The sequence below is a fragment of the Cyprinus carpio genome, chromosome A4 (assembly GCF_018340385.1).
Source record: "Cyprinus carpio isolate SPL01 chromosome A4, ASM1834038v1, whole genome shotgun sequence".
Classification (NCBI taxonomy): domain Eukaryota; kingdom Metazoa; phylum Chordata; class Actinopteri; order Cypriniformes; family Cyprinidae; genus Cyprinus; species Cyprinus carpio.
This window is the reverse complement of record NC_056575.1, coordinates 4,523,320-4,547,081: the sequence shown is the minus strand read 5'-3', so window position 1 is coordinate 4,547,081 and position 23,762 is coordinate 4,523,320. Positions and strand designations below refer to the sequence as shown.

Below are 23,762 nucleotides of genomic sequence, written 5' to 3'. Positions count from 1 at the left end.
AATTGAGCGTGGAAGATGTGTATATTAATACTTATGCTAATAGACAGTTTGTGCTATTTGCTAGTGTCTCAGTTTGCAACACCTCTTCAAACACAGGCGGTTAATGTAGTGGCGGGTTTGTGTTTGGAAGAACGCTCTCCTAAGCAAACCCCCTCCTCTTTTTGAACAGTTTAGGGAGCACATTCGATGGGATCCTGGTGCTGTTAGTTGCCTACAGGGTGTGTTTGTATTCTGGGACAGAGAGAATCCGAAGCCATTCGGATGGTTTGCATGTGTGTGTCCCATACTGTAGCTTCACAGGTGAACTGTACTCTTAACAAAGGTGAACTGAGCTGTGAAACAAAAGGTGAACTTTTGAGGTGAACTGAGCTGTACATGCTCATTTAGTCTAATATATCTGTGAGTGTCAGCAAAAAAAAAAAAAAAAAAGGTAAAAGCCTTGATGGAAAGTTTGTTTTATGCTCTGTTAGTTTTAATCTACCAGGCATGGCAAGCTGTTTCGAGGGCAAAACGTTTTCTCTAATTTCTGATGCATATTATTATTCTGGGTGTGATATATGTCAATTTGAAATGCAGACGAAGATATTGAAGTGCGTTTAAAAATTTACAGTAGAAAAATTTGATTTCTGAATAAGGTTTAATATCTCTTTTTTTTTTTTTTTTTTTTGACAGATTCTCTCATACTTGGACTCAGTTCTCCCAAACAAACGGACATCAACTGAAAGTTTCCCCTCAGGGTAAGATCGAAAAACACAGCTTCTCTTGTACTTCTGTCAACACTTTCATCTTTTTGGCAGATGCACTCTTTGAAAATGAAATAAAAAAACTAGAGTGTGATCGTATGCAACTGCAGTGCATTGACATGAAACGAGCCCACATCCAGTTTTTTGATTGACCTGTTGTATTGATGGAGTGTGACAGACTTTGTTGTAATTATTTTGCCGTGGAGATGAAAAACGCTTGCGTGACACAAACAGTAAACCTTGTCTGTCATTGCAGTCTCCCTAAATATCATTGGCAACATGCTCACACTGTCATTTTTTGCTGTTTTGCCACCTTTATAGCATTCAAAAAAGGTAAAATGATGCAAAAAAAAAATGCATGCTTCAAGGAAAAAATATGTATGTTTACAAATGTTTCCCATTCTGTGTCGATCAGGATGAGAACTGGTATGGCTGTTGCTCATAGTGCAGCAGGAGTACTCTGAAACAAAGGCGAAAGCGGTGAGTAAAAGCAATCTTTAAAGTGCTAATTTGCATGTTCGTTCTGTCTGTCTCGGCCATAATTGATATGTCCTCTCAAAAATCACTTCCATTATATATTCCATCAACCACATCCTGAGAGGAGCGTTAATAATGAGGAGTCCGGGGACCTCTTAAAGATTCTTCATGTATTATGACAGTCGAGAGAGTCCACTTAGTTTCTGACGGCCTTGACGTTTGTGGGGTTTCACCTTAAAGGCAGTTGAAGTCAAGATAAATGTATTGTGGTGCATAACCCAGCAGGTAAAGGTTTAAAGCATGTTATCCAGCTCCATCCGGCCCTCCGTTGTAGCCCTGATGATTGTTTTGTCACCAAGTAAGTAAAAGATACGCATAAGGAATGGAGGTTGTGGTTACCGTCATTAGCGATGTAGACATTGCCAGACGGGTGGCTACAGTTGCGAAGGGTAAATGAGAGAAACCTGCACCTATTCAAGGCAGTTCATGCAGAGGGCATATTTGATCATTTGAGTAAGAGAGTTGTTGACTTTTTAAGGATCCTGGTATTAGTTACTGTAGGTACTCAGTTGTTATTATAATTTTTGTTCTGAAGGGATAAAAAAAATTGAATCAAAAATGAAAAAGTGTGGAACACTATAGGAAAAATGTTGAAGAATGTACTGGCCAATCTTCAACATATAATGAATTGGGGGGGGGAGCACTATAAAAATATTATAAACGTAGTGCCATGAAAATTACTCAGTAACTGTTTGCAACAAACAGATCAACATTACATTACAACAGTCATTATCTATTAAAATATGGTGCATTTAGATGCAACATGTAAAGTTTGATCACAAAGAAGTTTGTTTAAATATTTAGAAGTGCGAATGAAATACATTTCTTGAATGGTCCCCTGAAACTTTATTGGTGCAACCTGTATCCTCATTTATTTATATGGAAAAGAGTTGAAAGTACATTTTGGAACATTTCTCCATTTGAGTTCCAAGGAAAAAGTAAGTAATATGGGTTTGGAACGACTTAAGAGTGAGTAAATGATGACTGAATATTTTGGCCACTTTTTGGGTAAAATTTCCATTTAATAATTAGTGTACAAATAATGATTAAGATAAAAATGGTTATGCTATGTTATGCTGAGAAATAAGCTTTAGAAGTTGCTTAAGCACCTAATCTACGGGTGTTTAGGTATGATTCAGCAAATGCACTTGCATTAAAATGTATGTGTGTGTATATAATATATAATATGAGCTAAGAAAGTTTCACATTGCAATAGCAATAACAGCCCACGCTTTGCTGGCGATTTGCTAAAGTCAGCGGAGTCCAGCACTCAACTCGACTCGGTAGAGAAGCGTCCATCAGTGAGGCTATTCCAAGCCATTACTCTGCCTTTGAGGTGCGGGACTGATTAAAGCTTGCATTTGCTGAAGAGGTTGGGTGGCTTGGCTTCAGGCAGGGGCTGAATCCCCAGAAGTCACTGCCTCACAAGGCTAAGCAAAACCCGGCTCCTCTCTCCCCACCTTAAAGAGATTTGAATATTAGTTTTTAATTTAAAGAGTATCCACTTAAATTTTCAAAGATGAGTTCTTAAAGCATATCTGTTCTGGAACAGAAGTCCTCCGATCTGTGCATTTAAAAAAACATTATAATTGCTGCCCAACTTTACACTGCCAATGCACACACATTATAAAATCTACAGCAATTAAGCATATCTCACCCGAGTTTAAAGATGAGGAATGGTGTTGCTCACTCTTTGGTTGGACAGACTTGCGTGTTCTTCGCTTTGAAAATTGATTTCTTGTTCTAGTAGAACGCCTACCATTTCCATCTAAAATGGCTCAGAGAGAGCTCTTTCACTCCCTGGAGTTGAGAGTAACCTCCATGGGGCTTTGCTCTGGACACTCGGAGCAGAGAGCTCGGAAGGAGATCAAAGGAAACCGGGCTCTGTCTCCATTGGAAGGTCTCATTGTGTGGCAGATTTGGGATTGGAAAGGAAAGGTGGTTGGGGACAGAGATGAAGCAAAGCCCGGTTCCTCCTAATCTTTATCCCCCATTAACCACCAGAACCCAAGCAGCTCCTGGGATCAGGTCACTGGTCAATCCCCCCATTTCAATCGAATATTTTAAACTTAAGACTTTTTATGATGGATGGAAAAAAGTTCAGGCCATCAGAGGTTCACTTCATGGTTCTGGTCTTTCTCTTCTTAAACTCTGTTCGCTTCATTGTTTTGTCTTCGTATTAGAAAGAAGGATTTTTTTTTTGGGGGGGGGGGGGGGGGATTCCACTTTCCATATTCCAGTTAAGCTTGGTTTGGGAAAGGGCTCATGAAGCCATGCTGTGAGCAAATTGGAGCTTGAGTAGCTTCTTGTCTTGCCCATTCACACATCTTTTTTCTTAAACGTGATTATAAGAGGTTTGCAAAGTAAGCTCTGGCAATAACGTTGGTGCCTTCGTTCCCTAACTTCCAGGCATTCAGATCCAGATAAAGCGAAAAGCTACAAGCTAATCTTTCTCGGTGGTATCTAGACAGCTTTATTTACTCACATCCTAAAAGACAGCGAGACAGAAGGAAACAAATTGAGGCCAGTTTGAAAAATAGAGCAGGATTTGTGGAGAATGGACAGTTGCCCCTAGAATAGAGTTACAAAAGAGAGTCTGCCATCATTCCTGATAGAGGAGACAGACCGAGTCAATGAGGTTATTGATCCGATAGGATTGCTATGCTAATCAGTCGTCTGAATGGGCCGAGAGTCAGTGTCCTTCACTGCGACTTCTACTTGGTTTACTGGTCTTTTTAGTATCGTAATACATAGGCTACCCAGTAAGTTTGATGTGCACAACTGTATGCAGTTTATTGTGTAGAAGCTATAAGTGCTGGAATGTTTTCAAGTGGTGGGATGATTGTGAAACGAGACCCCCTTTTTGACATCAGAACCGTCTGATGCCAGCGGTCCAGGTAATGTGAATTAGTCAGACACTTTGATTGCAGGTGATTATGTCCAATGCATTGGTCTCACGCCGTCTTGTCCCCCTGTGTTTCGCCTGGAGCATATTTTGAACTCCCTGTGCAGTCATGAAATGGATCGTGGTGTAGAATAGGCATGGATGGATTAGGAATGAATGGGCACAGATTGAATATATGAGAATGTGAGTCCAAATACTAGTTTCTGCCAATTTCATTGTTAAGAATGTGTATTAAACAATCACAAGTCAGATTAGAAATTTATGTTCAGACAATTGTCACATTAACTCCAATTGAGTTGACTAAACTAGGATTATGACATAAGACATGCAGTGGAAGCTGCCATTGGTTTCTTGCAGCTAATTTTTTTTTTATCGACTTTGAACCAACTGAGTATGAAAGATTTTGGCTTCCTGTGGAGTTGTAAGACTCCTAGATTATGTGAATAATTGGCCACAAAAAAGGATTAATTTAAATGTAAATTAGATTAAATTAGCTTAGTCTTATTTTTGTGTGTGTGTGTTCTATAAAATGTGATTCTTCTCAGAAGAATTCCCGGATTTCAATGCATTTCTCTTATTTGATATTTTATATAAACAGCTAATGTTATTTTCGTCTGAAGAAAGATATATTATATATTAACAGAGTTCTCCCCCACAACACTTTGATAGCGCTGTTTTGAAATGCTTTCTCCATTTGAACGCTTTGTCTGGCTTCATTCACAGGAAAAGCTTTACTACAAAAGATACAAGCCCACCACTTTGTTCTTCACGATAATTTGATCGTGGCTTGAAAAGTGATCTTGCGGAAGGAGAGGTACTAGAGCCTGGAATTCAGCTTCCCCACCACAAACCGCAAGCCTGTACAATCAAACTGTGTCACGGTTACCTGCTTTGATAGATGGTGGAACAGTTTGTTGTTGGGACGAGAGCAACCTGATTTGGGTCACATGTCCGTCTCAGGCTGGAATGTGTGTGTCGGCGCGACCATGCTGCCAAATCCAAGAGTCTCTGATTTCTCTCCATGGCGCACGCTTCACTTTTGTAACCCTCTCTCATGAAAGCAGTGCCTCTGGGCCAATTCTGCGGTCACACTACCTGATTCTGAGGCTCGTGGAGTGATGTTGAGTGCTGAAGCCAGAGGGAGTCATGTGAGAGAGATTCCGTCTGCATAAACATGCCCTTCTTCTTCTACGAGAGAGACCAAACAGACAGGGTGTCCCTCAGCCCACCTCACCTGTGAAAGCTTTTCAAATCTCTTTCGCTCTCCTTTCCTGTCTGTCTCCCTTTTCTTTTCCTCGTGTACTTCTCCAGCTGTTTCCTTCAAGTGAAGCCATTAAATGAAACTCTCAGAGAGCAGATTCTTTTTCTGTCATTCTGACTGGTGAAGAGGAATTAAGTTAAGCTCTAACGACAACATTTGTGGCCTAATGGAAAAAAAAAAATATTTAGAGTAAGTTTGCATTTTTTTCAACTGTACAATTCTTGTGTGGTGCAGTGCAATCAACATCAAAATGCACACTTTTCACAAGTAAAGCCACTAATTTGGTTGCTGGATTTTGAATTAGAATTTTAGGATGTAGAATAAAATTATCTGAAATTCACATAAAAGTATGTAACTGTAATTGTTTAGTAGAAAAGCCAAGACAAAAATTTTGAATGTTGGTTTAACAGCCTTGTTTGAAATGTTTGTGTAAAAAGCCTTAATTAACCGGATGGATGGATGGATAGACAGATCCATTGCTGTCAATTATGATTTTTGTTAATTTTTATGAGCTGGGGAACAATTTGAGTTGAATTTCTGTTTAAATCAAAATTAATTCCACTGATATTTTAGTTTAATATAAGTAAAATGAGTTTTGTTTAGGCTTCACTTCTTTCTCATCCGAATCTGTTGCTTTTCCATTTGTTTTCTTCTAATGTTTCTCTTATGCTTTCTCCAGACCTATTTTCATAACTCAATTCTCTTTCTTTCATTCATAGCGCTCTCTCTCTCTGTCTCTCTCTCTCTCTCTCTCTCTCTCTCTCTCTCTCTCTCTCTCTCTCTCTCTCTCTCTCTCTCTCTCTCTCTCTTTCTCTTGCCTGTCTGTGGCTTGTTGCACCACACACACACTTTCACACACAGAGCTGGATGCAGACTGACAGTGCTGCCACAGGACTGATTGAAACTCATGTCTCAAAGTTGCTAATGCTCACTGAACCATTTTATTGAAGGTAAAGTAAATAAAATAGGTTGCCTTATGAGAATTCACTGAAATAGACCAGAATGATCTAGAAAACACACTCGCACGCACGGTGAGCAGACGCTCCTCTGATTGGTTCATAGATTACAGGCGAATGGCTGGAATGAGGAGTTTTCTTGAGGTACGGGAAAGCTAGGAATTTTACAAGTTCAATGTTTTTTGAGAGGCCTGAGAGAAAGCAAACGGCTCAATTTAAATCGCTTTCTAAAGAATGACTTTTATAAATATACTTGAGGTGTATACCACAGAACTCGGTCATTGCTGCCAGGTGATGTAATCCAGTGTTTCTGTTTACTTGGTTTTAAGTAGTTTTGAGGGACTTTACAGTTTGTTGTTACTACATAAGTTATTTCATGAAAGACCCAGAGACGTTTTTGATATTTTAGGCTGTACACAGAAGGATTTTCACCACATAGTGTAGTTTTACACTACTATAGAGTATAAATTTTCCATTTACACTACAGTCTTATGGTAAATTCAGTCTGCTATATGTCCATTCTTCATAATCCAATCAATTCCTAATATATTAAATAAAAACAGAAATATATATCACATTGCAAGTGAAATGGATTGCGAATGCCATTGCATATTGACTTTTAAGACAACATGATGTTAAAATTTGACTTTATTTACCTTATTAATAAATGTTAATTTATTCTTATAATATTATTAATATATTTAAAGCCTAACTTCCCAAAATGTCAGTACATTTAAAATAAAAATAATAATAAAAGAATTGTAAAGTCACAAATTTTTTACATTTCAATCAAATCCTGATGTATTCTTAAAAGTCCTATTTTGAATATTTAGTCAATTGTCTTTCAAACCTCTAACTGTACTACAGATTAAATCTGAATTAGATAAGAAAGCGAAAGGACGTCCTAACAACATGTTGCAGTTAACAGAGACCACAGGCCTTGTCGCAGACCCGATTTGAACAGGTTTGTCAGTCTTTTGACTGCATCTTGATCTCAATGAACAGCTGGTTTAAACACTAAAGCCGAACAAAATGGGTCACATTCAAAAAGATCCTTGTTCAACCTTGTGAAGAATCATCCACGTTCTCTATACATTTATTTCTATAAAATTTCTATAAAAACCTCCTCCCAGTGCAGGATTCTTCCTTTGAAGATAAAGCCAGTGTTAGAATGTGATTCCCTTTGGCTTAGAGGAGGTATAGGTGTCACCCTAATACATTAGCATTGTCCTCCGTTATAAATATTCTGCCAGCCCTTCCTCAGTCGGCTGCCTCTGAATGCTGCCACTCGCCGTGTGTATTGTGAAGAGCGCCGGGCCGTTCTGAATCCACTCTGTCTGTCTTTTATCAAACATCCCAACGCTTTGATAGTTTCCTCATTTATTTAGTGAATAGTTGGAGAGGTAGAAAGAATGAGAGAATGAAAGAAAAGAGTTTTTACATTATGTAAATGGAAGAGGGGGGAGTTCGTCTGTAATCTCTTGCATACTCATCACGGCAGACGTTTGCATTCCGTGATACTGGCCTCTTGGAAACCATTGTTGGGATTTCTAGCCTCGTTCCAGCCCGGCTCAATGCCTTTTAGAGGATTTTAATGCACACGCCTTTCCTCACAACAACGTTTACAAGCCGCCGTTCAATAAAATCTCAAGAACCTCAAAGCTTCCTTTGACTGGTCGCAGGCAAAGCATGAAGAATTATGAATGATACAAGAACATATGAGTGGTTTTAAATGTGTCTGTGTGTGCTCCCATTGTATAATGCACTAATGCGCTCACACGCAGAGTCCAAAAATCACTTTTTACTGGATAGCAGGTGAATTCAGAAAGTTTACCGCCCATTATTTCACACCAACTGTGAAACTTAAGTGTTCAAAACTAACGTTACTTCCATAATTGTGTGTATTGATGGGTGAAATGGGAAATATTGTTAAAAATGGGGATTGGATCTTGAAAACTGTTTTTCCTAAATTCACTTTTAAGTAGACAGGCGGTGAATTCAGAAAGTTTGCCACTCATTATTTATCACTGGCTGTGAAAATGTATTTTACATTATTTTTAATCTAAAGATAATTTATCCTGAAATGCATCTGTCAAATAAACATAAAGAGGCATTGTGATTTTATTCCTCATAGTTTAGTTTATGGTGGCTTAATGCAAGAAATGTTGCAATATTGAATTTTGTAGAAACAAAAACCATCCAGTGTGTTAGATAAACTTAAGTTTATTATAAATTTGCAGTTAGAGCAAAATATGGCCATATACCTTGCTTCAAGATAAAATTCAAAAAGGTTTTAAAACGTCAAAAGATTTTAACTCCACTTTCTCAAGATGATGAATAAGAAAAAATGTGCATTGATGTGTTTTTGTTGTGGGATGTGTTTGCTTTTGTTTTTATTCACTTTATGAAGGTGCTGTAATTTGAATCATTGTTTATGTTGTAATTTGTACATGCAAATTAGCTACTTTTATTGTAAATGGAATAAAAAAATTCAACAAATTAACATCAATACAAACTATGCATCTATTACATCCCCTTTATTTTCTTACTGACACCCCCTAACTAGAAAATTCAGGCTTAAATAAAGTCTCCCACATGCAATTATGACATTGTGGTGGCATTCATGTTCATTCAGCTCGTAAGTGTGATCTTTCCATCATGACTTGAATGCACCATTAAATCAATGCGATATGTTCTCACTGTTGGATTAAAAACTAAATAAGGTTGCATTCCTTGAATTTTTCGACTAACTGGCAAGCAAAGCCAAATTTTTGTTGTGTTTGGCGCTCAGGAAGTGTTCATTTTGGACCCTCGTGTACAAACACACTGAATGTTCGCAAGACCGCCCTTCGTGCTCGACAACTAACTGACAGCACTAATGCAGGATAATTATTACCTTTAAGTAGGGATAAGAAAGGAATTGTTGACAGCAAATTGGCTTTTAGCATGTGTCTTGTGCACCTGTGTGTTGATCAGAGACTGTGATACACAGAGGCGAGTTTTTTGTGCCAAGAACCCTCTCACACACTTACGAGTTTGTGCATATATTTGCTGTTTCTCTCTCTTTTTGAAACCACATGTTTGTCGACTAATGAGCTTTCTAAATATATAATTTACCCACTTCACCACGAGAAAGAGGTGTTTGTGTGGCTTTTTTCCCTGTTCAAATTGTTTCCTTTCATTGCCTTGACAGCATACAGCATTAGCAGTATAACTGCTAACAACCATCAACATGTTTTCAGTGTTGTGTCACATAGCATGATTTTTTTTTTTTTTGTACCCCCCTCCCTTTCGCTCCCTTGATTCACAACTAAAAACGAAAAAAAAAAAAACAATCGCTTCGACCTCCGGTGGCCCTTTCTGACGTACAGTGAGTTAAATGGTTTCGAAGACGTTTAATTACCAAATGGTATAATCATTATTCATCTCATGATTAGCTGTATAATATTAAGTGAATCTCCTCCCTTGAGTCCTGTGTTTCACAGATCAATAGATTTAGGGCTGGAATAAGGGGGAGGATTGGACAAAATATTCCTCTGATGTTTCTTTAGCAGACCAATCTCTCATTTATTTATATAATTAGCTTTCATATATGTTTAATTAAATGCAAATTTAATCGTTCTGTCTACTACACTATATGCTTTATGCAGCATGTAATATTTATTATAGTATTTTCAAGTGCAACAGGATAATAAAAAATATTTTTACAAAAATAGAAAAGAAAAAGGCATTTATTTGGATTGTGTGTGTGTGTGTGTATGTACTTGCTACGTGTACCGTGTTAGGCTAACCGAGACTTCTCATTTGCACATATACATACATTTTATATATATATATATATATATATATATATATATATACAGTGTTATGTGTATGTATGTGTGTGTATATATATATATATATATATATATATATATATATATATATATATATATATGTGTATGTATATGTGTGTGTGTGTATATATATATATATATATATATATATATATATATATATATATATATATATATATATATATATATATATATATATATATATATATATATATATATGTGTGTGTGTGTGTGTGTGTGTGTGTGTGTGTGTGTGTGTGTATCACCAGATATTAATTTGTAGGTTTTTTTGTTTGTTGTTTTTTTTACATAATTTGAAGGGAAAGGTTTAAAAAAAAAATAGAGAACTTAAAGGGGTGGTTGACTTTTTTTTTTTTCTAGACTTGATTGTGTTTATGGGGTGCAGTCTAACATGTTAATGCCTTGTTTAAAAAAAACAACATTATTTTTCACATAATTTACCTTTATTCTACACTGCTCTGTCCCTTCTACAAACGCGCTGATCATTTTCTGCTTTTATGAAGCCCCTCCCTCTGAAATAGGCATTGGGCTCTGATTGGATAGCTAGTCCAGTGTGTTGTGATTGGCTAAACTGCCTCTAGTGCGCATCTAAATGTCCCGCCCCTCTCCTCAGTGGCATGTGCTCTGGTTGTATTGTAAACAATGGCGTCGACTATATTGCTTATAAATTTGAGCTCGATTGAGACCCAGAGGATATTAGTGAAGTGGATTGTGCAGAACCTGTGCAAGCACAGCTCTTAATGGTACGTTTTTTGTTTGTTGTTGTCTCATTCGTTTCAGATACGCTGTTATTTGTAAATGCTACTGCTTAAGTTAGCTTTTAATATACGGTTTGATCATGATTAAAGCTTTAATAGAGGCACGGCAACCGCATGCTCGTCCATGTAAAACTCTTCTCATAGCCATATAAAAATAAGTGTATAAATGGAACAGTTCATTGTTTGAGCTGAGCTGGTGATCTGAATGAGAGATTGAGAGAGAGGGAGAGATGCAGAGTGATGCCAGGAACAGAATTGAGAAACGCTGCTTTAGAACATTGATTTTGAAACTTGTGAATCCATTCGAATCGTTAGAAGACAGAATCGCGATTCATATATGAATAGGTTTTTACATGCACCACTATTTTTCTTCCTCTTCTCTAAAGCAGCGCAGCATGGCCTCACCCCCTTTGTTGCATGTTCCCGGGAGCAGGGTTTATCTTGGTTTGTGAGGTCACAAACCCAGGAAGTAACTTGTTGTAGTTCTTACAAGCATTAAACTGCCAGAATTTTAAAAGACAATATCTCCATGTGCATTGAACTTTCAGTGCCGCAACTTTGCAGATATTGTTTATGCTCAAACAGCAACATTACACACTAACTAACGTTAAAAAAGTGAAATCGCAATCAACAACAATGATTTTAATGACAGTCAAAAAGAAAAATTGTTTCAGAAATCATATTTTGTGCACAGTAAGACCAAGAATGTCTATTAAGAGTAAACATGGTTTCAACTCCGTAGTATTGATGATTACATGGTGTGAGTGTTATGTGTTATGAGGTTTAAATGGAGAATCCTTGTTGTCAGCATCACAAAACTTATATTTTCATACTATAAATGAAGCCCAGATGCTTTTGAGTGCAAGTTTGAGATGTTCTAATGTCATGCTTTTTGGAGATGATTAGATTGCATTAAGATCAGTAGTAGTTAATAGCGGCCAATGTTTTACCTGCAGATGCTTTTTGTTCAGGACTGTAACAGTCTGCTTATTTTTCCCTGAAGTGCCACAGATTACAGTATGACAGGTGAGTTTTGTTCTGGTTTTCTTCACAGTTGCTAAACTGCTGCTTGAGAATCAGCTCACAGCCTCGCGCACATGCAGGGTCTTACCGTTATTCACTCTGATGTGTTTTGCCCGCTGCTCCGCCGAGACATTTCTTTAGTCTTTAGTCACCACAAAGAAGAAATGACAGATTACAGGATTTTGCCAGAGTACATATCAGTCTGTGGGCTTCCTGGAGATCAAGCCTTGAGGTCAGCACTTGAGGAATGCCCAGACACATCACTGGATGGCACTGTTTCCATTTTTTGCTCTCCTGAACCCCTCGGCTGGATCAACAGGGTTTGTTTTATGCAGACTGAGAGCACTTGAAAAGGCAGGAGCTTTAAGAGAGCCGAGGGCTTCTCAAAACTCTGTCCCACCACAGAAGCATGAATCCTGGAGAAAAAGATCATACAGTCCGGACTCCTCTGTCCAGAGTGGGTGACAAAACCTGAGATGATGAGATATTACAGTCCAGAAGAAGCAAGCTGCACTTTGTTTATTGAAACAGTTTAATTAGGTCTGTTTATTTTATTTTATATAATTATTAAAGTGCATATCAATATTCCATTAGGATTATAATAGTTTATCATCCAGTGTAGCATGTTTAATACATGCAGTGACAGTAAATTTAAGCTTAAGTAGTCTAAGTAAGGAAGCTGGCATTTTTTGGTGTGATCCGCACTATAATAAACCGAATTTGCTAATTATTTTTTTATTATTACGCAGAGCTTTAATGGGCTGATATTAAGTGGCTACTTTAAATATTTGTGCATTTAAAAATTATTTAGCATGGTGCAGGACCATTTAAAATGAGTTGTGGGATCTACACGCTCTTAAATTAAAATTAAAATCTTAATTTTGTTAAAAAATGTTATGCATCTATTTGCATAAAAATGGATATTTGTTTGTTTTTGTATTTTTAAATCAAGATATGACTTATTTTTGAATTTCCAGCTATACACATTTTTACAACAGGAATTTTTTGGTTATTCATCCATTTAAATTAATTAAATTAGATTCCTCTGATGCTGCCAGGCGTTCAGATGATAATTGCATCAACACGGCGAAACATAATAGCGCTCTGAGTGTTTCCAGCGCAGTTCATTTCGATCCAAATCCAGAGCTCCTCTGGCGAGACTGTGTGTTCAGAAGACCCCTCATCTTCATCTGGAACATCTCCTCCAACTTAACAATTTATCAGGGGCCAACTTGTAAAACTGTGGTTGGAGACGTTTTGTTAATGAACCGTTTACAGAATCTTCGTAGCCAAATGGTAGGGCTGATATTTGACATGCTCCAGCTGTGTTCTACCTCCGAGGAGGACCGCTGCTGATCCAACTCGCGATTTTTAGACAAAAGCTTTCTCGGTGAAATGGACGCTTCGAGCCCATCATACAGTGTAATTGAGTGAGGTGTGCGCTGGGTGAACAGCAAGAGATTGAAGGCTGTGTACTTGTAAATAGATAATCACACAAAAGTAAATGGGGTTTTCAAACCTCAATCTACTCCACCAGCATGAGCTCGTTTGCATGTTAATCACTGCAGCGAGTTCCCTCATCACGAGGAAGTCCTCAATCTTTCATAACTAGCTTTTAATTGCATTTAAAATGTCACAGAGGTGAAACACATGTAATTTAGCATAACTGTGTCCAAATTAATGACCTCTACTCAGGTGTTCCATTCAGTGGACTCAAATGAGTCTGTCACTTTGGTGTTTTGATCTTTTATTTTTTTTTACCACCTACTTGGATTTTTATTTATTTGAAATGCATTAATTTATGAAAAGCACTGTTATTTCCAGGTTATTTCTCCTGAATGCATTTGTTAACATCGCCTGGACGCTAACGAGGGGATACAGATGAGATCAGACAAGGGTGAAAAAGTCAGTGGACTAGGTTTAAAGAAGCCCCCAAAAAGTTTATTTTCCTTCATCACCATGTGTTGTAGCACATATGAATTACTGAGATGATGTTTCCTGACTCCAGAGAGCCGAACCTGCAAAACAGACCTATTTAATTTTTCATAGAGGAGGACCATCAGGAGCAATAAGCTAATATTCTCCTTCCTTTTTTTCCAGATGCTTTCTCTAGCCTTGCATCTTTCCAAACCCTAGCCTTTACATTTTTCCAGAAAAAAAAGGCGGTTCTGCCGAGACCTACATGAAAGAAGAGAACTGTTGAAATGTTAATTTTACCATCTGCTGTTGAGGCCTGCTACCTTTGTGCAAACAAGTGAGTGTGTGTGTGTGCGTGTGTGTTTGCACTCTCTCCCTCCATCTTAAATTCCCAGCAGTTCTGTTCTGTTTTATGAATGTGCTGGTATTTTGGTTGTTTGAAGTTTTTTGGATCTGGGAGTTTGAAAGTCAGAGAAAAACAGAATGCCACAAGAGTGACAAACCGATTATCCTGCCCTCGTAGTCCTGATAGCGTTCATCCCCTCTGCGTCTTCAAATGGTTAGAGACTCATCCTCTCCGGTTTGCATTGGTAGCCTCAGTAGCCCAGGAACTTCATGTACCAGTAGCTCAAAAGCATTATTACTGTGCAGACACAGATTGAGGTGTGGCGTTTTTTAAAAGTCCCATATGAAATTGATTTCTTTTTTATTTATATTTAGTCTCTTCCAGGGAAACAGAGAAAATATGGATGACTCATGCTGTACTGCATAGTCTGTCATCCAAACAAATGCTCTCTAGAATGCATGTAATATTCATATAGAAATACATAAACCATATAAAATGTTTTAAAAAATATATAAACTAAATGTTTACATAAATATGAAAATACCAATGCATATATATACACTAGCTTATAGACCTCAAAGCTGAGAGACTTGGACTAAGAGCCATAAAACTTGATTTCAAGGTCTTTAACTCGCTCCACACGTTATGATTTTGCAAATGTAACTATGCTGAGTTGGTCTGGCTCTTTTGGACAAATGAAAAAAGAGCCAACCGAAACTCGAATCCAGTCAAAACGATTTTCTTCTCATCATGGGATGAAGCTGACACTTTTTAAATAACATTTTATCAGGTCTGCTGACGGGTGCCTGCCAAATGGACAGATTCCATTGTGAGATTTGATATTTGGCAATTAAGCTGAGACATCCTGAAATGCGACTGTGTGCAGAGTTGCAGAGCGTTTGCCTTGGCCGGGATCGGATTGTTTAGTCTGCTCTCATTGTGAAGCAGCGCTGTTTCTGAGCAGCAGTTGACGGTTGTTTGCAAAGCGTGGGGGAAAATGTGAGAGGCCACTGTTCCCTGCCATTTATTTATTTTTCCCTGTCCTTGGGACTGGAATTTGATTTTTTTTTTTTTGCCTTTTTTTTTCTGTTACTCTATTCTTTGGGAATTAAGCTTTTTTTTCACTGTATATGTGGCTGCTGAAATGTAGACTTTTCATGACCTCACTGTGCAGGCTGCGTTTCATTAATGACCAGCTCTGTGATTTGGGTAGAGGAATAGTTTTCATATGACACCGTCTTGCTTTAGTGCAAAGCAGCAGCTGCAGAGAGGCTGAACGCAGCCAATTCTGCGGCTTTGAAAGGTGTGAAAAGTTCAAGTCCCGTTGCAAGAGCCTTGCATTTATAATTTGTGTGTGTAAATTTATTTTTGTGCATGGTGTGTGTTTGCTAAATCGGAACTTCCGGAGACTTGTAAAAAAAAAAAAAGTTACCTGCTAATGAAACATTTGTCTTTGATTCTGTGGCAACTTGTCAGGTGAATTTGGATGGTGGCCCCTTTCCATGTGCCAGCATAAGACTTTGACGCAACTTTTTCTTACTTTTGAAGTAATTAAAATACATTTAATTTCTTTCTGGCTCATACATTGGTGGCAACCATCGCCCCCAATGCATTTATTTGTCAGGAGGAAATCATTCAAATTTGTCTTTAATTGATTATGCAGCATTCAAACCAGACCACTTCGGAACACAAACCTGAACCTCTTCTACTGTAGCCACCGGTTCACTACTTCTGCACACTATTAAATGTCCTCTAGGGAAGCTTGGATTTGTCCGGACCAAACAAAAGACCCCTGTTTAGTGCCTGTCTACTGCTGTTCATCTCTTCCTCTGATGGTGTTCCTTTATGATTCAAGTTGAAAAATTTGCGTCATGCATGTTTCTGTGGTTTTTGTAGGTATTTATTACTGTGTCGTAGTTAAGTTTGGTCGCTGGCCCAGAGGGTCCGGTTGTTGGTCTAGGGGTGTAGTTTGAGCAGAAAGGGCGATGGGGGCTGAAACTCGGTGAGCCTGAACAATGGAAGGATTAGCTAACAGTCCAGCTATGTATTTGAAGTTGTGTCTGAGGTTGTTTGGGGAGGTGGATGTGCGTTTAGATGACCAGACGGCAGCTGTTGGGCACTTTTAAACTGTCAGAACGTCCTTGCATTTCTTTTTTCCCCCTTCCCTTCTGCTTTCCATCCAGTAAAAGGCAGAGAGTCTTGTACTTGTCGAAATCCTAATGAGTTGGAAGTATGCTGTGGGCTTTGGTTCGGACATGTGAATGTGTGGGCCGTGGTTGTAATGTTTGCAGTTTCCTTTGTTTTGAGTTTGATTCTTCAGATACAGTATGTTGTCAGAATGTGTTGATCGTGTGTGTTGAAGATGTTCATTAAGAGTTGAGACAGCAATTAATCAATTAATCAAGTAATGCTCGCTAAGATGACACTATCAGCAGACAAGTGAATTAACTCGCAGCAGAACAGCATTAACATGTGTAAACATTGTAATAGCATGTGCAATTTGATTTCAATTTGATTTAGGTTATATAGATGTGAGACCTTTATCAAAACTTCTACAATGATATTATACAATGAAAAGGGAAGAAATAAACTATAAAATGTTATATTTTGCCATTCATTTGCATGTGTGCGTACAAGTACCCTGAAGAAAAATTATATTAGTACCTAAAATCTGCATATCAATACTTAAATGGGACATATTTATACCTTTTGAGAATGTACCACCCCAGTGACAACTTTTGTACCTTTTTTTTTCTGAGAGTGTACAGTATATGTTTTGAAACCCACGTCACACTCTCTCTGTACAACTGTACTTTTTTAATTCCTGACTTCTCTGGGAACATTTTATTTGGCTTATTTGAAAACGCTTATTATGGCTTGAAAGGCCCTTTTCCTGTGCTTTAGCTTCTGGTACAAATAGTCTAATCTTTTTACGGTACAGAGCAATTTGTTCTTTGAATAGAAGCTGCCGTTTAATAAGTTTGTTTCACTGTTTTTGATTGGCCTGTATTTGAAAATCAAATGGGGACTGGTACGTGTTTCATAGCAAATGCTTCCATTTTGAACTCTTATTTTGTTATTTAATTTTTTCCTACCTTCTGCATAAACAATTACAGTTTTTGTTCCATTCCAGGAATTAATGGAAACCATTTGCATCAGGGGGGAAATTCGTACATTCAGTGCTGTTTTCAATGTCATCACAGGCTTCCTTTTTAGCGGCTAAAATGACAGAAGAGGGCTGCTTTTAAGTACCGTGCAAGCAAACTGATAAGTGAATCATTCCACTCTCTAAACCCTTTTTATTGGGACTTTAATAACCACTGTATTATAAATTATAATGTATTCCTCCGTTTGCTAATGCCCTTCAATATAGCTGTCTAAAATGTGGTCTGAAAGTTATTGTGGCTACCTTTTCAAAGGCAAATCAATTACATGTTTTTTGTAATGCACCATAATTCTGCCGTCAATGGATGAACGGATGAATTGAAGCGATTCAGAGCGAAGTGGTTGTTCCTGTGATGTTTTTTGTTTGTGCTCTGCACTATTGACTGCGTCCAATCAAGAGCAAGTATTCATCCTCCGTACCAACCATAATGGAAACAGGTCATTGGAGGCACCTGATTATGACCTCCAGTTATGTTCGGCTAATGGAATATGAAGTTCTTGTTCACCGCATGTTGTTAAAGCAATTCGGGCCAAAAGTTTTCCTCAAACTTGATGTTAAAAGAGTTTGCCATTTCTGCCAAATTGCAGAGCGCACGACTTAAGAAGCATATCGGTAGGGAGATCTTCAGGAAGTGAAAATTGCCACTTGCATACTGTCTTTGACCAACCGCGCCAAAGCCTAACCACTCCACAGGAACATGTGCCGTTTAGGAAGATATAAAGGAGTGATTTTATTACCCAGTACATCTCTCCTCAGAAGCGATTTCATTTCTCTTTTCAGCCGCCACAGGAGTCTTTATTTGATCTCATATTCCTGAATTTAACTGCCTCAAACTGGCCGGCCTCCGTTTATTTTCATTTGGAAAACACATTTTCTGTTCAAGAGGACACGGGGGTAGTTGGGATTGAGGTGGGGACTGTCAGGCTCTGTGTTGAATGTAAATGTCTTCTTTTAGTCACTTTTCACTGTAGATTATAGGAGTCCAAACTTTTCATTTCAGATCCGACGTGTACAAACGAGACCATCGAGTCTTAGTCTTTCACTTTGAGTCTTTTTAGGGTTTGAACTATTCAAGGAGCCTGTCTGCTTGTTCACAGGTTGTTAATGTTACGTTTTTGGGTATTTCTTCAACGATGACAAACACTTTTTGCACACTCTCAATTTTTCTGCAGCAAAAAATTTTTATTTCTACCTTTAATTTTACTAGCTTTTTGTGGCGAAAATTACATTTTATACAACTTTTGGTGTAAAATGTGTCTTGCTAAGGTTCATTTAATTCAGCTAACATTTTATGTATCCTTAATGCACACAATTATATAAAATCTTTCTAAATTTTTACTTAATTTAAAAATTGCAGATTGATTAAAAATGGATTTGTAACCAAGTACACTTTCCTAAAAATATAAAAAAGAATTACACAATAAACATTTTAATATTTATTGTAAAATTTATTTTTGTTTATATTCGCATTTTAAAATGTTTCAAAATGTCATGTATTTTGATGGTGGATTTTCATAGTTTAAGATTTAAAGACTGGGTCTAGGACAAGGATAAAGCAATAAAATCTGGTCGTTTTATAAAAGACATTTGAAAAAAGTTTCCAAGACAGTTTTAATGTGACATTCATAAAACAAAAAGAACTCTGTTAGTTTTAATAAAGATCCAAACTTCAGCCATAAAACTGCTCATAGTTAAAGAAACACCCATTTGGGTCACGATTGGGGTTGGGAATTGCTGTTCTCCTTGCGTTCTCAGGCTATCTGATGCACCCAAACAACTTTTCCCCGCTTCAGATTTTCTCATGTGTTGACACAGATGTTCAGGCGTGTGATCCAGGATGAGATGATTTAAATATCGGTGGTGGGGTGAGACCGTCTAGTCCAAACAATGCTGCCACCTCGCTAGAATCTGATCATCTGGGACTTTATCAGGACTTCAGTGTCTCTGTCGAATTCTCCCACTAATCTCAGACCTCTCTGACCTGTCCGATGACAGCACTATGAAACATTCAGCAGTTTTCAGAGACCAGAAACCCCCTCTTTCGCTCATATTTTTATTTATTTATTTTTTATTTGGCTAGCCTCCATACAGTGAATTACCTCCAGATGTAATCCCTATCCTCGCCCCCCTACTGAATTAGTGGCTAGTAAAAATTAGGTTTAAATTAGCTCCGGCATGGAGAACGGTTAAGTTTAAAATTTCCTTATAATGAGTTTATTATTCTTTGGTGGGATGCCATTTTCCTGAATTAATTCCCTTTTTTTTTGAGTAATTGCTGTCTGATTGAATAGAATCAAACCTCTGGATTGGATGTAGCTTGTGGTACTTTTGGGGTTCTGGTGTAATGTGAGAAGAGCTAAGATGTGTCCAACTTTCCTGCTGCTTTTTATCACTATGTTTTTCTTTGTTTTCTTTTTTCTCCCAGTCTTGGTGATTAAAAAAAAAAAAAAAGAATTTTTGAAATGTTTGGAGTATTTGTGATCAGATTGTGTAAATCTTCATGCTTTCAGCTGCAAATTTAACAAACTTAGCCCAGTTTCATTGTCATATACTTTATATCTAAGGAAAGTGTTTGTTCAAATCACTACCCCCAAATTATTAAACATCATTCTTATTGAGCAGAAGTATGTGAAGTGTCACATGTGATTTTGTGATTAGTTTTTGTCCTCTTTTGATTTGTGTGGAAAAGGAAAATAAAGCTAGGCATTAAAATTGACAATGTTTTGGTAGTAAATTCACTTCTAGCTTGATGCATTTTAATATGAAGAATAAAGATTTATGCCAACAGAGCACAGACATTTAAAAACGAAAAAAAAAAATTATTAATGAAACCAGTTTCACACCCAGTTTCGTTTTGATTTGATAAAAGATGGGGTATTTATTTATAATACATATATATTTATTATTATTATTTTTTTTTTCGTAAAGTTGGGTGTGAAATGTTCTATTCATTTTATTAAAGAAAAAAAATTTCTGTTTATTATAATTCTTTTTTTCCCTCCGTTTGCCTTTTGAGTTGTTTAAGTGTCTTTATTTTTCAGTACAAGGATCAATGTTTTTTCTCTTTTATGAGTTGAGAAACCAACTTAATAATGTTTTTAGAAGTTTGTTGTTTGTTTGTTTTTGCCATGTTGATAAATTATTACAACAAAAAAAAGTATCCATTTTCTTTGTTTTGAGTTATAAGACAGAATGAAAAAAAAAATATTTTATGTTTTGAGTTGTTTAAGAGTCTAAAAAACTAAACAATACTATTTTTTTAGATTTTTATTTTATTATTTTTTTTATGTCATGTTGACAAACGTGTTGAGTGGTCATCGTTGAGTACTTGTCATGTTGTCTTTTATCTTATTATAAGTTTGGCAGCTCCGAGCGCATCAAATACTCATTACCTGCGTTTCTCCAACAATGTGACGCTAATACAAATTACAGCCTTTACAGTATGATAATATCTCTTGAGCGAGAGAGGAAGTCGGCTGCCATTCAGTTTGCTTTCATCTGCCGCCAATCTGCCGCATAACAGGTAAACTGCTGTGAGCTGTACTTGCTTGTATAAATTTACCCACACAGTCAAGTCTTTGATTTCATCAGTTCATCTAATTCAAATGCGCTTTTGAAGGAGCCCACATTTTAAGGATAGACACAGAAGAGCCAATTTAACCTGGAGTGTCTGTCTCGTTCTGCAGGGCTTTCTGTTTGAAGTGGCCGGTCAGCTTGAACTGTCTGACTTCTGTCATTTCGATCTCTTTTATTTCTCCACTGAAATGTATACTTCAATCCTCCCTACAGATGCTAGAGTGGAGCAGGTATCATTAAACGGAGAAAATGAGAACGAGAGAGCGCGAGAACATCGCAGAGCATTCGGCGCGGCTGCTAGAGCTGGTTTGTTTTCAATAGGAACTGAAGGCAGGGCCCTTTTCCTGGGGCTGCTCGCTGTGCCTGTTGATATTAAGTCGAGCAAACTCTCTCTCTGGGATGTCCTGTCGGGCGTCCGGCCAGGGTCGCAAATGAAAGTCACATGTGAGGATTCCTGTGTGGGGATCCTCTGAGCGGTCTCGCTGAGCTTAATTAGCTTTTTAATGGGGGTGCCACCAAATGTAGCTTATTTACCGGCGCAGATAGCAGCTTATTTTGATGTTCGTTACGTTTCTGAGCTCTTTGAGGCTGAGGTTGTTCTTTTCAGAGTAATGCTGTGGATTAAACGCGCATCTTATCTTGCGCTGTTGTGATTGTTGAGCTTTGCTCTGTCCCCCTCCCTCGCCTACCGAAGTATATATGCAAATACATTTGGACACTATCATTATAGGCTACTTAATAGGACTTCATTAAGGTTCGGCCATTCAAGGCAAAAGGAGGTTGCCATGGATACTGTGGCGCTTAAGTACAGTATATTATAATGTTTAGCTGCCTGTTATATAATCATTTTCCTCTAATGGTCCATTTCAGTTCATATTGATTGGCACTGAAGAACATCATTAAGATGAAGAGAGGCCGGTCTTATGAATTTGTCATTAATCTCAGTTTTTGTCTGCGTTTTTGAACTCAAAAAGAGAACAGGGCTATGGATAGATCAAACCATGGTAATCGGACTGAGATTTTCTTGCCTTGTCAAATGGTAAGCTCATCCTGATCACTACAGATGCAACAATCTTCAGCTAAAAACTAAGAAAAGCTGATATTTGACCAGGACAAATAATTAGTGGATGGTCAATTTTGTCTTTTTAGATGGCATGGCGATAAATGGAGATATGTTACCAACATATGCATATATAATTTGCTTAAAATAATATTTTAGAAATTAATTATAAGCAATCAGATAAATTCATTAATATTCATTTATATTCAATAATATTTAATTAAATGTAATAAGTTTTAATTAAATGTGTGTACATACGTACATCCACATACATATATAAATATATCTTATATATATTATATCTTATAATGATATAAAATGAGTAAAAAAATATATATATATATATATATATATATATATATATATATATATATATATATATATATATATATATATATATATATATATATACATATATTATAGCAATAATTATATATGCATTTGTTTAATTGCAGATTATTATTATTATTATTATTATTTTTGGTAATGCTGTTTGTAGATTTTGACACAAGGAGGAACCTTGTGTCAGCAGCTGATCAGTCTGGAATACGTAACTCATAAAGATGTTTGAAGGCTGAAGATGTTTGATTTACATTGACTGTGATTAGGGACTAGATACTTTTAAATTTGCAGTGTTTGAGTGTCACATTTTGTTTCAAACTCATACATGTGCCAATAAGTGCATGCTGAGGATACTGGCAGACCCTCGGCTGAGAGTTTATTAGGGCTGTTTACAAGCGCGGAGTGTGTTCTGTGTTCCACAGACTCCGAATTGAATGAAGTCGGAGATGAGCTCAAGTGGATAACTCTACAGCCAGAGAACAGCTTTAATGCCGCCAGCGTTTCTGTGAGGCCTGAAACACACATCAGACTTTCAGTGAGTGCACACTAGCTCAGCTTAATCTGCTGTTAGCTCAGTCTTTAGTGGTGGTCGACCGGTAGGAGTTTTTCAAGGGCTGATGCCAATATCTAGAGAGCAGGGTGACTGATATAATACCAACATACTGAGTTTAATTGAAAATGTCGAATTCAAAATTTAATCTAATTAGGTACACCACTGGTCAAAATCTGGGATCAGAACTATTTTTAATGTTTTTTTACAGGAGAGTACAAGGCTGCATTTATTTGATCAAAAATACAGGAAAAAATAATACTGTGAAATATTATTACGAAGTAAATAACTGAATTTTCAGCATCATTACTCCAGTCTTCAGTGTCACATGTTTCTTCAGAAATCATTCTAATATGCTGATTTATTATCAGTGCTGGAAACTGTTGTGTTGCTTCATATTTTTTGGAACCTGTGATACTTTTTTTCATGATTCTTTGTTAAATAAAAAGTTAAAAAGAAGAGCAATCTATTTAAAATAGAAATCTTTTCTAACAATATACACTACAGTTCAAAAGTTGTGGGACTGTAAATTTTAATTCTTCCTTTTTTGAAAGAAATTAAAACTTTTATTCAGCAAGGATGTGTTAAATTGTTAAGAAGTGATTGCAAAGATTTATATTGTTAGAAAAGATTTATATTTTGAAAAAATGCTGTTCTTTTTAGCTTTTTATTCATCAATGAATCCTGAAAAAAATTATCACAGTTTCCAAATAAATATTTGGCAGCAAAACTGTTGCCAACATTGATTATTCTAGCAATAAATCA

At 37.1% G+C, this 23,762-nt stretch overlaps 1 protein-coding gene across 4 annotated transcripts in view; it reads left to right on the top strand.

Annotated features, from left to right (window-relative positions):
- Positions 1 to 23,762, top strand: part of LOC109064036 (forkhead box protein P2-like) — a 98,692-nt gene that overhangs the window by 7,035 nt on the left and 67,895 nt on the right. For 3 of the 4 annotated variants that reach the window (XM_042747344.1, XM_042747353.1, XM_042747380.1), the window contains 2 exons: positions 673 to 737; positions 1,159 to 1,223. The gene's annotated coding sequence lies outside the window, so the exon portion shown is untranslated. Of the gene's footprint in view, positions 1 to 672; positions 738 to 1,158; positions 1,224 to 22,869; positions 22,983 to 23,762 lie in introns of all 4 variants that reach the window. The other variant, XM_042747366.1, reaches the window with a different exon arrangement.